Source organism: Grampus griseus, assembly GCF_964374135.1.
Source record: "Grampus griseus genome assembly, chromosome: 18".
In the NCBI taxonomy this organism is placed as follows: Eukaryota; Metazoa; Chordata; class Mammalia; order Artiodactyla; family Delphinidae; genus Grampus; species Grampus griseus.
The window spans coordinates 36,516,139-36,530,742 of NC_139012.1; positions in this window are offsets into that span (position 1 = coordinate 36,516,139).

Consider the following 14,604-nt stretch of genomic DNA (forward strand, 5'->3'; position numbering starts at 1 on the left):
AGGAATGCCCTGCCAAGTTACGCCTCTGGGGCCTGTGGCTATTCCAAAGCCTGCAGGGCCACAGGAAGCACGGGGCTTAAATCGCAGTAAGAACGCAAGCCGACTTTCTCTTGGAGGCAGGGTGACCTCCGGCAGGGGGTGTCCTAGATGGAATGCGAGGCCGAGAGTTCTCTCAGGGCAGCTCAGACTAGGGCAAGGCGTAAGACCTCCAAGGCATGTGAGACGTGCCAGAAGTCTGTTGGTGAAAGTGTGGGTTTGGTGGGGAAACGAATCTGCTCCAGGAGAGAGTGCAGGGCGTTTCCCTACACTCGGCGTATAGAGAGCGGCTCCAAAGGGCTCCGGGCCTGGATGTTGCTCGGCAGACCCAGGGGTGCCTGGGAGTGTTCCGTGTTCCAGCCTGGAACAGGGTGCCCCGGCGAGCCTCCCAGGTGTCCAGGAAACTCTACTGCCGTTAAAGACACGCAGAGCAGCGGCTACGGCCTCATGGAAACTGCTGCGCGACTCCGCTTCTGCACCTCACGTCAGGGCCTTCCCTCCAGGCCTGTGCTCAATCTGGCCGTCCCGTTAGCGACGCAGCATTGCGAGATGCTGACGTTCTCCTCGAGCAGAGTGCCTTCAGGTACGAGGCCCGCGAAGTAGGCAAAGCAGAGTGTTTTCTCACGGCAGCTCTCACAAGGGCGACGACAAAGATTTCCTGGGAGCTTCGGACTCACCAGAAATCTGGTCCTGAGGCTGTTGGAGGGCTCTGGAAATGTAGCTCTCCTCAAGGAACGTGCAGAGTGTTGCCCATCACTCGGCACGCACACAGGGCCTCCGAGGGGCAGAGCAATGGGCCTCGATGTTGCTCAGCCGGACCACGGCGTGGGGGGTGTCTGGAGGTCCTCAGTGACCTTGGAGGGAAGTGGATGCACACCCGAGGGGCCTAGGAGTCCTCAAATGGGAAATTCCGTTAAAATAAACCCGAACAGTGACTAAGAACTCATGGAAACTGCTGCATGCCGCCCTTCCTGCCCGGCTACGGAGGGCCTAAACTGGAGGGAAATTCTCACGTTGAGTTTCCCTTTCTTTCTGGAGCTTGTCAGGCTAACCACCACCGCGGCTATGGAAGCACCGGGTTGAAACGGAGCAAACTCATTTTCTTCCCAGAAGCATTTCGACCGGGTTTCCAGGCCTGTCAACAGCAGGGGACGTCAGGCAGCTTCAAGGCAGCATGAATGCAGCCTTCCAAGTGGGAAAGCAAGGATAGTTCCAGCAGGCTCCCGTTTCCACGCGCACACTCAGCTTACCTCCCTGTGGTTTCTAACCAGTCCAAAGAGACACGGGTTACCCTGCGTTTGCTTCCCTGAACCAACTCCCCGAAGTAGGGTGTTCTGCGTCAAGTGAACCGCCTCAACCAAGGAATGCCCTGCCAAGTTACGCCTCTGGGGCCTGTGGCTATTCCAAAGCCTGCAGGGCCACAGGAAGCACGGGGCTTAAATCGCAGTAAGAACGCAAGCCGACTTTCTCTTGGAGGCAGGGTGACCTCCGGCAGGGGGTGTCCTAGATGGAATGCGAGGCCGAGAGTTCTCTCAGGGCAGCTCAGACTAGGGCAAGGCGTAAGACCTCAAAGGCATGTGAGACGTGCCAGAAATCTGTTGGTGAAAGTGTGGGTTTGGTGGGGAAACGAATCTGCTCCAGGAGAGAGTGCAGGGCGTTTCCCTACACTCGGCGTATAGAGAGCGGCTCCAAAGGGCTCCGGGCCTGGATGTTGCTCGGCAGACCCAGGGGTGCCTGGGAGTGTTCCGAGTTCCAGCCTGGAACAGGGTGCCCCGGCGAGCCTCCCAGGTGTCCAGGAAACTCTACTGCCGTTAAAGACACGCAGAGCAGCGGCTACGACCTCATTGAAACTGCTGCGCGGCTCCGCTTCTGCTCCTCACGTCAGGGCCTTCCCTCCAGGCCTGTGCTCAATCTGGCCGTCCCGTTAGCGACGCAGCATTGCGAGATGCTGACGTTCTCCTCGAGCAGAGTGCCTTCAGGTACGAGGCCCGCGAAGTAGGCAAAGCAGAGTGTTTTCTCACGGCAGCTCTCACAAAGGCGACGACAAAGATTTCCTGGGAGCTTCGGACTCACCAGAAATCTGGTCCTGAGGCTGTTGGAGGGCTCTGGAAATGTAGCTCTCCTCAAGGAACGTGCAGAGTGTTGCCCATCACTCGGCACGCACACAGGGCCTCCGAGGGACAGAGCAATGGGCCTCGATGTTGCTCAGCCGGACCACGGCGTGGGGGGTGTCTGGAGGTCCTCAGTGACCTTGGAGGGAAGTGGATGCACACCCGAGGGGCCTAGGAGTCCTCAAATGGGAAATTCCGTTAAAATAAACCCGAACAGTGACTAAGAACTCATGGAAACTGCTGCATGTCGCCCTTCCTGCCCGGCTACGGAGGGCCTAAACTGGAGGGAAATTCTCACGTTGAGTTTCCCTTTCTTTCTGGAGCTTGTCAGGCTAACCACCACCGCGGCTATGGAAGCACCGGGTTGAAACGGAGCAAACTCATTTTCTTCCCAGAAGCATTTCGACCGGGTTTCCAGGCCTGTCAACAGCAGGGGACGTCAGGCAGCTTCAAGGCAGCATGAATGCAGCCTTCCAAGTGGGAAAGCAAGGATAGTTCCAGCAGGCTCCCGTTTCCACGCGCACACTCAGCTTACCTCCCTGTGGTTTCTAACCAGTCCAAAGAGACACGGGTTACCCGGCGTTTGCTTCCCTGAACCAACTCCCCGAAGTAGGGTGTTCTGCGTCAAGTGAACCGCCTCAACCAAGGAATGCCCTGCCAAGTTACGCCTCTGGGGCCTGTGGCTATTCCAAAGCCTGCAGGGCCACAGGAAGCACGGGGCTTAAATCGCAGTAAGAACGCAAGCCGACTTTCTCTTGGAGGCAGGGTGACCTCCGGCAGGGGGTGTCCTAGATGGAATGCGAGGCCGAGAGTTCTCTCAGGGCAGCTCAGACTAGGGCAAGGCGTAAGACCTCCAAGGCATGTGAGACGTGCCAGAAGTCTGTTGGTGAAAGTGTGGGTTTGGTGGGGAAACGAATCTGCTCCAGGAGAGAGTGCAGGGCGTTTCCCTACACTCGGCGTATAGAGAGCGGCTCCAAAGGGCTCCGGGCCTGGATGTTGCTCGGCAGACCCAGGGGTGCCTGGGAGTGTTCCGTGTTCCAGCCTGGAACAGGGTGCCCCGGCGAGCCTCCCAGGTGTCCAGGAAACTCTACTGCCGTTAAAGACACGCAGAGCAGCGGCTACGGCCTCATGGAAACTGCTGCGCGACTCCGCTTCTGCACCTCACGTCAGGGCCTTCCCTCCAGGCCTGTGCTCAATCTGGCCGTCCCGTTAGCGACGCAGCATTGCGAGATGCTGACGTTCTCCTCGAGCAGAGTGCCTTCAGGTACGAGGCCCGCGAAGTAGGCAAAGCAGAGTGTTTTCTCACGGCAGCTCTCACAAGGGCGACGACAAAGATTTCCTGGGAGCTTCGGACTCACCAGAAATCTGGTCCTGAGGCTGTTGGAGGGCTCTGGAAATGTAGCTCTCCTCAAGGAACGTGCAGAGTGTTGCCCATCACTCGGCACGCACACAGGGCCTCCGAGGGGCAGAGCAATGGGCCTCGATGTTGCTCAGCCGGACCACGGCGTGGGGGGTGTCTGGAGGTCCTCAGTGACCTTGGAGGGAAGTGGATGCACACCCGAGGGGCCTAGGAGTCCTCAAATGGGAAATTCCGTTAAAATAAACCCGAACAGTGACTAAGAACTCATGGAAACTGCTGCATGCCGCCCTTCCTGCCCGGCTACGGAGGGCCTAAACTGGAGGGAAATTCTCACGTTGAGTTTCCCTTTCTTTCTGGAGCTTGTCAGGCTAACCACCACCGCGGCTATGGAAGCACCGGGTTGAAACGGAGCAAACTCATTTTCTTCCCAGAAGCATTTCGACCGGGTTTCCAGGCCTGTCAACAGCAGGGGACGTCAGGCAGCTTCAAGGCAGCATGAATGCAGCCTTCCAAGTGGGAAAGCAAGGATAGTTCCAGCAGGCTCCCGTTTCCACGCGCACACTCAGCTTACCTCCCTGTGGTTTCTAACCAGTCCAAAGAGACACGGGTTACCCTGCGTTTGCTTCCCTGAACCAACTCCCCGAAGTAGGGTGTTCTGCGTCAAGTGAACCGCCTCAACCAAGGAATGCCCTGCCAAGTTACGCCTCTGGGGCCTGTGGCTATTCCAAAGCCTGCAGGGCCACAGGAAGCACGGGGCTTAAATCGCAGTAAGAACGCAAGCCGACTTTCTCTTGGAGGCAGGGTGACCTCCGGCAGGGGGTGTCCTAGATGGAATGCGAGGCCGAGAGTTCTCTCAGGGCAGCTCAGACTAGGGCAAGGCGTAAGACCTCAAAGGCATGTGAGACGTGCCAGAAATCTGTTGGTGAAAGTGTGGGTTTGGTGGGGAAACGAATCTGCTCCAGGAGAGAGTGCAGGGCGTTTCCCTACACTCGGCGTATAGAGAGCGGCTCCAAAGGGCTCCGGGCCTGGATGTTGCTCGGCAGACCCAGGGGTGCCTGGGAGTGTTCCGAGTTCCAGCCTGGAACAGGGTGCCCCGGCGAGCCTCCCAGGTGTCCAGGAAACTCTACTGCCGTTAAAGACACGCAGAGCAGCGGCTACGACCTCATTGAAACTGCTGCGCGGCTCCGCTTCTGCTCCTCACGTCAGGGCCTTCCCTCCAGGCCTGTGCTCAATCTGGCCGTCCCGTTAGCGACGCAGCATTGCGAGATGCTGACGTTCTCCTCGAGCAGAGTGCCTTCAGGTACGAGGCCCGCGAAGTAGGCAAAGCAGAGTGTTTTCTCACGGCAGCTCTCACAAAGGCGACGACAAAGATTTCCTGGGAGCTTCGGACTCACCAGAAATCTGGTCCTGAGGCTGTTGGAGGGCTCTGGAAATGTAGCTCTCCTCAAGGAACGTGCAGAGTGTTGCCCATCACTCGGCACGCACACAGGGCCTCCGAGGGGCAGAGCAATGGGCCTCGATGTTGCTCAGCCGGACCACGGCGTGGGGGGTGTCTGGAGGTCCTCAGTGACCTTGGAGGGAAGTGGATGCACACCCGAGGGGCCTAGGAGTCCTCAAATGGGAAATTCCGTTAAAATAAACCCGAACAGTGACTAAGAACTCATGGAAACTGCTGCATGTCGCCCTTCCTGCCCGGCTACGGAGGGCCTAAACTGGAGGGAAATTCTCACGTTGAGTTTCCCTTTCGTTCTGGAGCTTGTCAGGCTAACCACCACCGCGGCTATGGAAGCACCGGGTTGAAACGGAGCAAACTCATTTTCTTCCCAGAAGCATTTCGACCGGGTTTCCAGGCCTGTCAACAGCAGGGGACGTCAGGCAGCTTCAAGGCAGCATGAATGCAGCCTTCCAAGTGGGAAAGCAAGGATAGTTCCAGCAGGCTCCCGTTTCCACGCGCACACTCAGCTTACCTCCCTGTGGTTTCTAACCAGTCCAAAGAGACACGGGTTACCCTGCGTTTGCTTCCCTGAACCAACTCCCCGAAGTAGGGTGTTCTGCGTCAAGTGAACCGCCTCAACCAAGGAATGCCCTGCCAAGTTACGCCTCTGGGGCCTGTGGCTATTCCAAAGCCTGCAGGGCCACAGGAAGCACGGGGCTTAAATCGCAGTAAGAACGCAAGCCGACTTTCTCTTGGAGGCAGGGTGACCTCCGGCAGGGGGTGTCCTAGATAGATTGCGAGGCCCAGAGTTCTCTCAGGGCAGCTCAGACTAGGGCAAGGCGTAAGACCTCAAAGGCATGTGAGACGTGCCAGAAGTCTGTTCGTGAAAGTGTGGGTTTGGTGGGGAAACGAATCTGCTCCAGGAGAGAGTGCAGGGCGTTACCCTACACTCGGCGTATAGAGAGCGGCTCCAAAGGGCTCCGGGCCTGGATGTTGCTCGGCAGACCCAGGGTTGCCTGGGAGTGTTCCGAGTTCCAGCCTGGAACAGGGTGCCCCGGCGAGCCTCCCAGGTGTCCAGGAAACTCTACTGCCGTTAAAGACACGCAGAGCAGAGGCTACGGCCTCATGGAAACTGCTGCGCGGCTCCGCTTCTGCTCCTCACGTCAGGGCCTTCCCTCCAGGCCTGTGCTCAATCTGGCCGTCCCGTTAGCGACGCAGCATTGCGAGATGCTGACGTTCTCCTCGAGCAGAGTGCCTTCAGGTACGAGGCCCGCGAAGTAGGCAAAGCAGAGTGTTTTCTCACGGCAGCTCTCACAAGGGCGACGACAAAGATTTCCTGGGAGCTTCGGACTCACCAGAAATCTGGTCCTGAGGCTGTTGGAGGGCTCTGGAAATGTAGCTCTCCTCAAGGAACATGCAGAGTGTTGCCCATCACTCGGCACGCACACAGGGCCTCCGAGGGGCAGAGCAATGGGCCTCGATGTTGCTCAGCCGGACCACGGCGTGGGGGGTGTCTGGAGGTCCTCAGTGACCTTGGAGGGAAGTGGATGCACACCCGAGGGGCCTAGGAGTCCTCAAATGGGAAATTCCGTTAAAATAAACCCGAACAGTGACTAAGAACTCATGGAAACTGCTGCATGCCGCCCTTCCTGCCCGGCTACGGAGGGCCTAAACTGGAGGGAAATTCTCACGTTGAGTTTCCCTTTCGTTCTAGAGCTTGTCAGGCTAACCACCACCGCGGCTATGGAAGCACCGGGTTGAGACGGAGCAAACTCATTTTCTTCCCAGAAGCATTTCGACCGGGTTTCCAGGCCTGTCAACAGCAGGGGACGTCAGGCAGCTTCAAGGCAGCATGAATGCAGCCTTCCAAGTGGGAAAGCAAGGATAGTTCCAGCAGGCTCCCGTTTCCACGCGCACACTCAGCTTACCTCCCTGTGGTTTCTAACCAGTCCAAAGAGACACGGGTTACCCGGCGTTTGCTTCCCTGAACCAACTCCCCGAAGTAGGGTGTTCTGCGTCAAGTGAACCGCCTCAACCAAGGAATGCCCTGCCAAGTTACGCCTCTGGGGCCTGTGGCTATTCCAAAGCCTGCAGGGCCACAGGAAGCACGGGGCTTAAATCGCAGTAAGAACGCAAGCCGACTTTCTCTTGGAGGCAGGGTGACCTCCGGCAGGGGGTGTCCTAGATGGAATGCGAGGCCGAGAGTTCTCTCAGGGCAGCTCAGACTAGGGCAAGGCGTAAGACCTCAAAGGCATGTGAGACGTGCCAGAAATCTGTTGGTGAAAGTGTGGGTTTGGTGGGGAAACGAATCTGCTCCAGGAGAGAGTGCAGGGCGTTTCCCTACACTCGGCGTATAGAGAGCGGCTCCAAAGGGCTCCGGGCCTGGATGTTGCTCGGCAGACCCAGGGGTGCCTGGGAGTGTTCCGAGTTCCAGCCTGGAACAGGGTGCCCCGGCGAGCCTCCCAGGTGTCCAGGAAACTCTACTGCCGTTAAAGACACGCAGAGCAGCGGCTACGGCCTCATGGAAACTGCTGCGCGGCTCCGCTTCTGCTCCTCACGTCAGGGCCTTCCCTCCAGACCTGTGCTCAATCTGGCCGTCCCGTTAGCGACGCAGCATTGCGAGATGCTGACGTTCTCCTCGAGCAGAGTGCCTTCAGGTACGAGGCCCGCGAAGTAGGCAAAGCAGAGTGTTTTCTCACGGCAGCTCTCACAAGGGCGACGACAAAGATTTCCTGGGAGCTTCGGACTCACCAGAAATCTGGTCCTGAGGCTGTTGGAGGGCTCTGGAAATGTAGCTCTCCTCAAGGAACGTGCAGAGTGTTGCCCATCACTCGGCACGCACACAGGGCCTCCGAGGGGCAGAGCAATGGGCCTCGATGTTGCTCAGCCGGACCACGGCGTGGGGGGTGTCTGGAGGTCCTCAGTGACCTTGGAGGGAAGTGGATGCACACCCGAGGGGCCTAGGAGTCCTCAAATGGGAAATTCCGTTAAAATAAACCCGAACAGTGACTAAGAACTCATGGAAACTGCTGCATGCCGCCCTTCCTGCCCGGCTACGGAGGGCCTAAACTGGAGGGAAATTCTCACGTTGAGTTTCCCTTTCGTTCTAGAGCTTGTCAGGCTAACCACCACCGCGGCTATGGAAGCACCGGGTTGAGACGGAGCAAACTCATTTTCTTCCCAGAAGCATTTCGACCGGGTTTCCAGGCCTGTCAACAGCAGGGGACGTCAGGCAGCTTCAAGGCAGCATGAATGCAGCCTTCCAAGTGGGAAAGCAAGGATAGTTCCAGCAGGCTCCCGTTTCCACGCGCACACTCAGCTTACCTCCCTGTGGTTTCTAACCAGTCCAAAGAGACACGGGTTACCCGGCGTTTGCTTCCCTGAACCAACTCCCCGAAGTAGGGTGTTCTGCGTCAAGTGAACCGCCTCAACCAAGGAATGCCCTGCCAAGTTACGCCTCTGGGGCCTGTGGCTATTCCAAAGCCTGCAGGGCCACAGGAAGCACGGGGCTTAAATCGCAGTAAGAACGCAAGCCGACTTTCTCTTGGAGGCAGGGTGACCTCCGGCAGGGGGTGTCCTAGATGGAATGCGAGGCCGAGAGTTCTCTCAGGGCAGCTCAGACTAGGGCAAGGCGTAAGACCTCAAAGGCATGTGAGACGTGCCAGAAATCTGTTGGTGAAAGTGTGGGTTTGGTGGGGAAACGAATCTGCTCCAGGAGAGAGTGCAGGGCGTTTCCCTACACTCGGCGTATAGAGAGCGGCTCCAAAGGGCTCCGGGCCTGGATGTTGCTCGGCAGACCCAGGGGTGCCTGGGAGTGTTCCGTGTTCCAGCCTGGAACAAGGTGCCCCGGCGAGCCTCCCAGGTGTCCAGGAAACTCTACTGCCGTTAAAGACACGCAGAGCAGCGGCTACGACCTCATTGAAACTGCTGCGCGGCTCCGCTTCTGCTCCTCACGTCAGGGCCTTCCCTCCAGGCCTGTGCTCAATCTGGCCGTCCCGTTAGCGACGCAGCATTGCGAGATGCTGACGTTCTCCTCGAGCAGAGTGCCTTCAGGTACGAGGCCCGCGAAGTAGGCAAAGCAGAGTGTTTTCTCACGGCAGCTCTCACAAGGGCGACGACAAAGATTTCCTGGGAGCTTCGGACTCACCAGAAATCTGGTCCTGAGGCTGTTGGAGGGCTCTGGAAATGTAGCTCTCCTCAAGGAACGTGCAGAGTGTTGCCCATCACTCGGCACGCACACAGGGCCTCCGAGGGGCAGAGCAATGGGCCTCGATGTTGCTCAGCCGGACCACGGCGTGGGGGGTGTCTGGAGGTCCTCAGTGACCTTGGAGGGAAGTGGATGCACACCCGAGGGGCCTAGGAGTCCTCAAATGGGAAATTCCGTTAAAATAAACCCGAACAGTGACTAAGAACTCATGGAAACTGCTGCATGTCGCCCTTCCTGCCCGGCTACGGAGGGCCTAAACTGGAGGGAAATTCTCACGTTGAGTTTCCCTTTCTTTCTGGAGCTTGTCAGGCTAACCACCACCGCGGCTATGGAAGCACCGGGTTGAAACGGAGCAAACTCATTTTCTTCCCAGAAGCATTTCGACCGGGTTTCCAGGCCTGTCAACAGCAGGGGACGTCAGGCAGCTTCAAGGCAGCATGAATGCAGCCTTCCAAGTGGGAAAGCAAGGATAGTTCCAGCAGGCTCCCGTTTCCACGCGCACACTCAGCTTACCTCCCTGTGGTTTCTAACCAGTCCAAAGAGACACGGGTTACCCTGCGTTTGCTTCCCTGAACCAACTCCCCGAAGTAGGGTGTTCTGCGTCAAGTGAACCGCCTCAACCAAGGAATGCCCTGCCAAGTTACGCCTCTGGGGCCTGTGGCTATTCCAAAGCCTGCAGGGCCACAGGAAGCACGGGGCTTAAATCGCAGTAAGAACGCAAGCCGACTTTCTCTTGGAGGCAGGGTGACCTCCGGCAGGGGGTGTCCTAGATGGAATGCGAGGCCGAGAGTTCTCTCAGGGCAGCTCAGACTAGGGCAAGGCGTAAGACCTCAAAGGCATGTGAGACGTGCCAGAAATCTGTTGGTGAAAGTGTGGGTTTGGTGGGGAAACGAATCTGCTCCAGGAGAGAGTGCAGGGCGTTTCCCTACACTCGGCGTATAGAGAGCGGCTCCAAAGGGCTCCGGGCCTGGATGTTGCTCGGCAGACCCAGGGGTGCCTGGGAGTGTTCCGAGTTCCAGCCTGGAACAGGGTGCCCCGGCGAGCCTCCCAGGTGTCCAGGAAACTCTACTGCCGTTAAAGACACGCAGAGCAGCGGCTACGACCTCATTGAAACTGCTGCGCGGCTCCGCTTCTGCTCCTCACGTCAGGGCCTTCCCTCCAGGCCTGTGCTCAATCTGGCCGTCCCGTTAGCGACGCAGCATTGCGAGATGCTGACGTTCTCCTCGAGCAGAGTGCCTTCAGGTACGAGGCCCGCGAAGTAGGCAAAGCAGAGTGTTTTCTCACGGCAGCTCTCACAAAGGCGACGACAAAGATTTCCTGGGAGCTTCGGACTCACCAGAAATCTGGTCCTGAGGCTGTTGGAGGGCTCTGGAAATGTAGCTCTCCTCAAGGAACGTGCAGAGTGTTGCCCATCACTCGGCACGCACACAGGGCCTCCGAGGGACAGAGCAATGGGCCTCGATGTTGCTCAGCCGGACCACGGCGTGGGGGGTGTCTGGAGGTCCTCAGTGACCTTGGAGGGAAGTGGATGCACACCCGAGGGGCCTAGGAGTCCTCAAATGGGAAATTCCGTTAAAATAAACCCGAACAGTGACTAAGAACTCATGGAAACTGCTGCATGTCGCCCTTCCTGCCCGGCTACGGAGGGCCTAAACTGGAGGGAAATTCTCACGTTGAGTTTCCCTTTCTTTCTGGAGCTTGTCAGGCTAACCACCACCGCGGCTATGGAAGCACCGGGTTGAAACGGAGCAAACTCATTTTCTTCCCAGAAGCATTTCGACCGGGTTTCCAGGCCTGTCAACAGCAGGGGACGTCAGGCAGCTTCAAGGCAGCATGAATGCAGCCTTCCAAGTGGGAAAGCAAGGATAGTTCCAGCAGGCTCCCGTTTCCACGCGCACACTCAGCTTACCTCCCTGTGGTTTCTAACCAGTCCAAAGAGACACGGGTTACCCGGCGTTTGCTTCCCTGAACCAACTCCCCGAAGTAGGGTGTTCTGCGTCAAGTGAACCGCCTCAACCAAGGAATGCCCTGCCAAGTTACGCCTCTGGGGCCTGTGGCTATTCCAAAGCCTGCAGGGCCACAGGAAGCACGGGGCTTAAATCGCAGTAAGAACGCAAGCCGACTTTCTCTTGGAGGCAGGGTGACCTCCGGCAGGGGGTGTCCTAGATGGAATGCGAGGCCGAGAGTTCTCTCAGGGCAGCTCAGACTAGGGCAAGGCGTAAGACCTCCAAGGCATGTGAGACGTGCCAGAAGTCTGTTGGTGAAAGTGTGGGTTTGGTGGGGAAACGAATCTGCTCCAGGAGAGAGTGCAGGGCGTTTCCCTACACTCGGCGTATAGAGAGCGGCTCCAAAGGGCTCCGGGCCTGGATGTTGCTCGGCAGACCCAGGGGTGCCTGGGAGTGTTCCGTGTTCCAGCCTGGAACAGGGTGCCCCGGCGAGCCTCCCAGGTGTCCAGGAAACTCTACTGCCGTTAAAGACACGCAGAGCAGCGGCTACGGCCTCATGGAAACTGCTGCGCGACTCCGCTTCTGCACCTCACGTCAGGGCCTTCCCTCCAGGCCTGTGCTCAATCTGGCCGTCCCGTTAGCGACGCAGCATTGCGAGATGCTGACGTTCTCCTCGAGCAGAGTGCCTTCAGGTACGAGGCCCGCGAAGTAGGCAAAGCAGAGTGTTTTCTCACGGCAGCTCTCACAAGGGCGACGACAAAGATTTCCTGGGAGCTTCGGACTCACCAGAAATCTGGTCCTGAGGCTGTTGGAGGGCTCTGGAAATGTAGCTCTCCTCAAGGAACGTGCAGAGTGTTGCCCATCACTCGGCACGCACACAGGGCCTCCGAGGGGCAGAGCAATGGGCCTCGATGTTGCTCAGCCGGACCACGGCGTGGGGGGTGTCTGGAGGTCCTCAGTGACCTTGGAGGGAAGTGGATGCACACCCGAGGGGCCTAGGAGTCCTCAAATGGGAAATTCCGTTAAAATAAACCCGAACAGTGACTAAGAACTCATGGAAACTGCTGCATGCCGCCCTTCCTGCCCGGCTACGGAGGGCCTAAACTGGAGGGAAATTCTCACGTTGAGTTTCCCTTTCTTTCTGGAGCTTGTCAGGCTAACCACCACCGCGGCTATGGAAGCACCGGGTTGAAACGGAGCAAACTCATTTTCTTCCCAGAAGCATTTCGACCGGGTTTCCAGGCCTGTCAACAGCAGGGGACGTCAGGCAGCTTCAAGGCAGCATGAATGCAGCCTTCCAAGTGGGAAAGCAAGGATAGTTCCAGCAGGCTCCCGTTTCCACGCGCACACTCAGCTTACCTCCCTGTGGTTTCTAACCAGTCCAAAGAGACACGGGTTACCCTGCGTTTGCTTCCCTGAACCAACTCCCCGAAGTAGGGTGTTCTGCGTCAAGTGAACCGCCTCAACCAAGGAATGCCCTGCCAAGTTACGCCTCTGGGGCCTGTGGCTATTCCAAAGCCTGCAGGGCCACAGGAAGCACGGGGCTTAAATCGCAGTAAGAACGCAAGCCGACTTTCTCTTGGAGGCAGGGTGACCTCCGGCAGGGGGTGTCCTAGATGGAATGCGAGGCCGAGAGTTCTCTCAGGGCAGCTCAGACTAGGGCAAGGCGTAAGACCTCAAAGGCATGTGAGACGTGCCAGAAATCTGTTGGTGAAAGTGTGGGTTTGGTGGGGAAACGAATCTGCTCCAGGAGAGAGTGCAGGGCGTTTCCCTACACTCGGCGTATAGAGAGCGGCTCCAAAGGGCTCCGGGCCTGGATGTTGCTCGGCAGACCCAGGGGTGCCTGGGAGTGTTCCGAGTTCCAGCCTGGAACAGGGTGCCCCGGCGAGCCTCCCAGGTGTCCAGGAAACTCTACTGCCGTTAAAGACACGCAGAGCAGCGGCTACGACCTCATTGAAACTGCTGCGCGGCTCCGCTTCTGCTCCTCACGTCAGGGCCTTCCCTCCAGGCCTGTGCTCAATCTGGCCGTCCCGTTAGCGACGCAGCATTGCGAGATGCTGACGTTCTCCTCGAGCAGAGTGCCTTCAGGTACGAGGCCCGCGAAGTAGGCAAAGCAGAGTGTTTTCTCACGGCAGCTCTCACAAAGGCGACGACAAAGATTTCCTGGGAGCTTCGGACTCACCAGAAATCTGGTCCTGAGGCTGTTGGAGGGCTCTGGAAATGTAGCTCTCCTCAAGGAACGTGCAGAGTGTTGCCCATCACTCGGCACGCACACAGGGCCTCCGAGGGACAGAGCAATGGGCCTCGATGTTGCTCAGCCGGACCACGGCGTGGGGGGTGTCTGGAGGTCCTCAGTGACCTTGGAGGGAAGTGGATGCACACCCGAGGGGCCTAGGAGTCCTCAAATGGGAAATTCCGTTAAAATAAACCCGAACAGTGACTAAGAACTCATGGAAACTGCTGCATGTCGCCCTTCCTGCCCGGCTACGGAGGGCCTAAACTGGAGGGAAATTCTCACGTTGAGTTTCCCTTTCTTTCTGGAGCTTGTCAGGCTAACCACCACCGCGGCTATGGAAGCACCGGGTTGAAACGGAGCAAACTCATTTTCTTCCCAGAAGCATTTCGACCGGGTTTCCAGGCCTGTCAACAGCAGGGGACGTCAGGCAGCTTCAAGGCAGCATGAATGCAGCCTTCCAAGTGGGAAAGCAAGGATAGTTCCAGCAGGCTCCCGTTTCCACGCGCACACTCAGCTTACCTCCCTGTGGTTTCTAACCAGTCCAAAGAGACACGGGTTACCCGGCGTTTGCTTCCCTGAACCAACTCCCCGAAGTAGGGTGTTCTGCGTCAAGTGAACCGCCTCAACCAAGGAATGCCCTGCCAAGTTACGCCTCTGGGGCCTGTGGCTATTCCAAAGCCTGCAGGGCCACAGGAAGCACGGGGCTTAAATCGCAGTAAGAACGCAAGCCGACTTTCTCTTGGAGGCAGGGTGACCTCCGGCAGGGGGTGTCCTAGATGGAATGCGAGGCCGAGAGTTCTCTCAGGGCAGCTCAGACTAGGGCAAGGCGTAAGACCTCCAAGGCATGTGAGACGTGCCAGAAGTCTGTTGGTGAAAGTGTGGGTTTGGTGGGGAAACGAATCTGCTCCAGGAGAGAGTGCAGGGCGTTTCCCTACACTCGGCGTATAGAGAGCGGCTCCAAAGGGCTCCGGGCCTGGATGTTGCTCGGCAGACCCAGGGGTGCCTGGGAGTGTTCCGTGTTCCAGCCTGGAACAGGGTGCCCCGGCGAGCCTCCCAGGTGTCCAGGAAACTCTACTGCCGTTAAAGACACGCAGAGCAGAGGCTACGGCCTCATGGAAACTGCTGCGCGACTCCGCTTCTGCACCTCACGTCAGGGCCTTCCCTCCAGGCCTGTGCTCAATCTGGCCGTCCCGTTAGCGACGCAGCATTGCGAGATGCTGACGTTCTCCTCGAGCAGAGTGCCTTCAGGTACGAGGCCCGCGAAGTAGGCAAA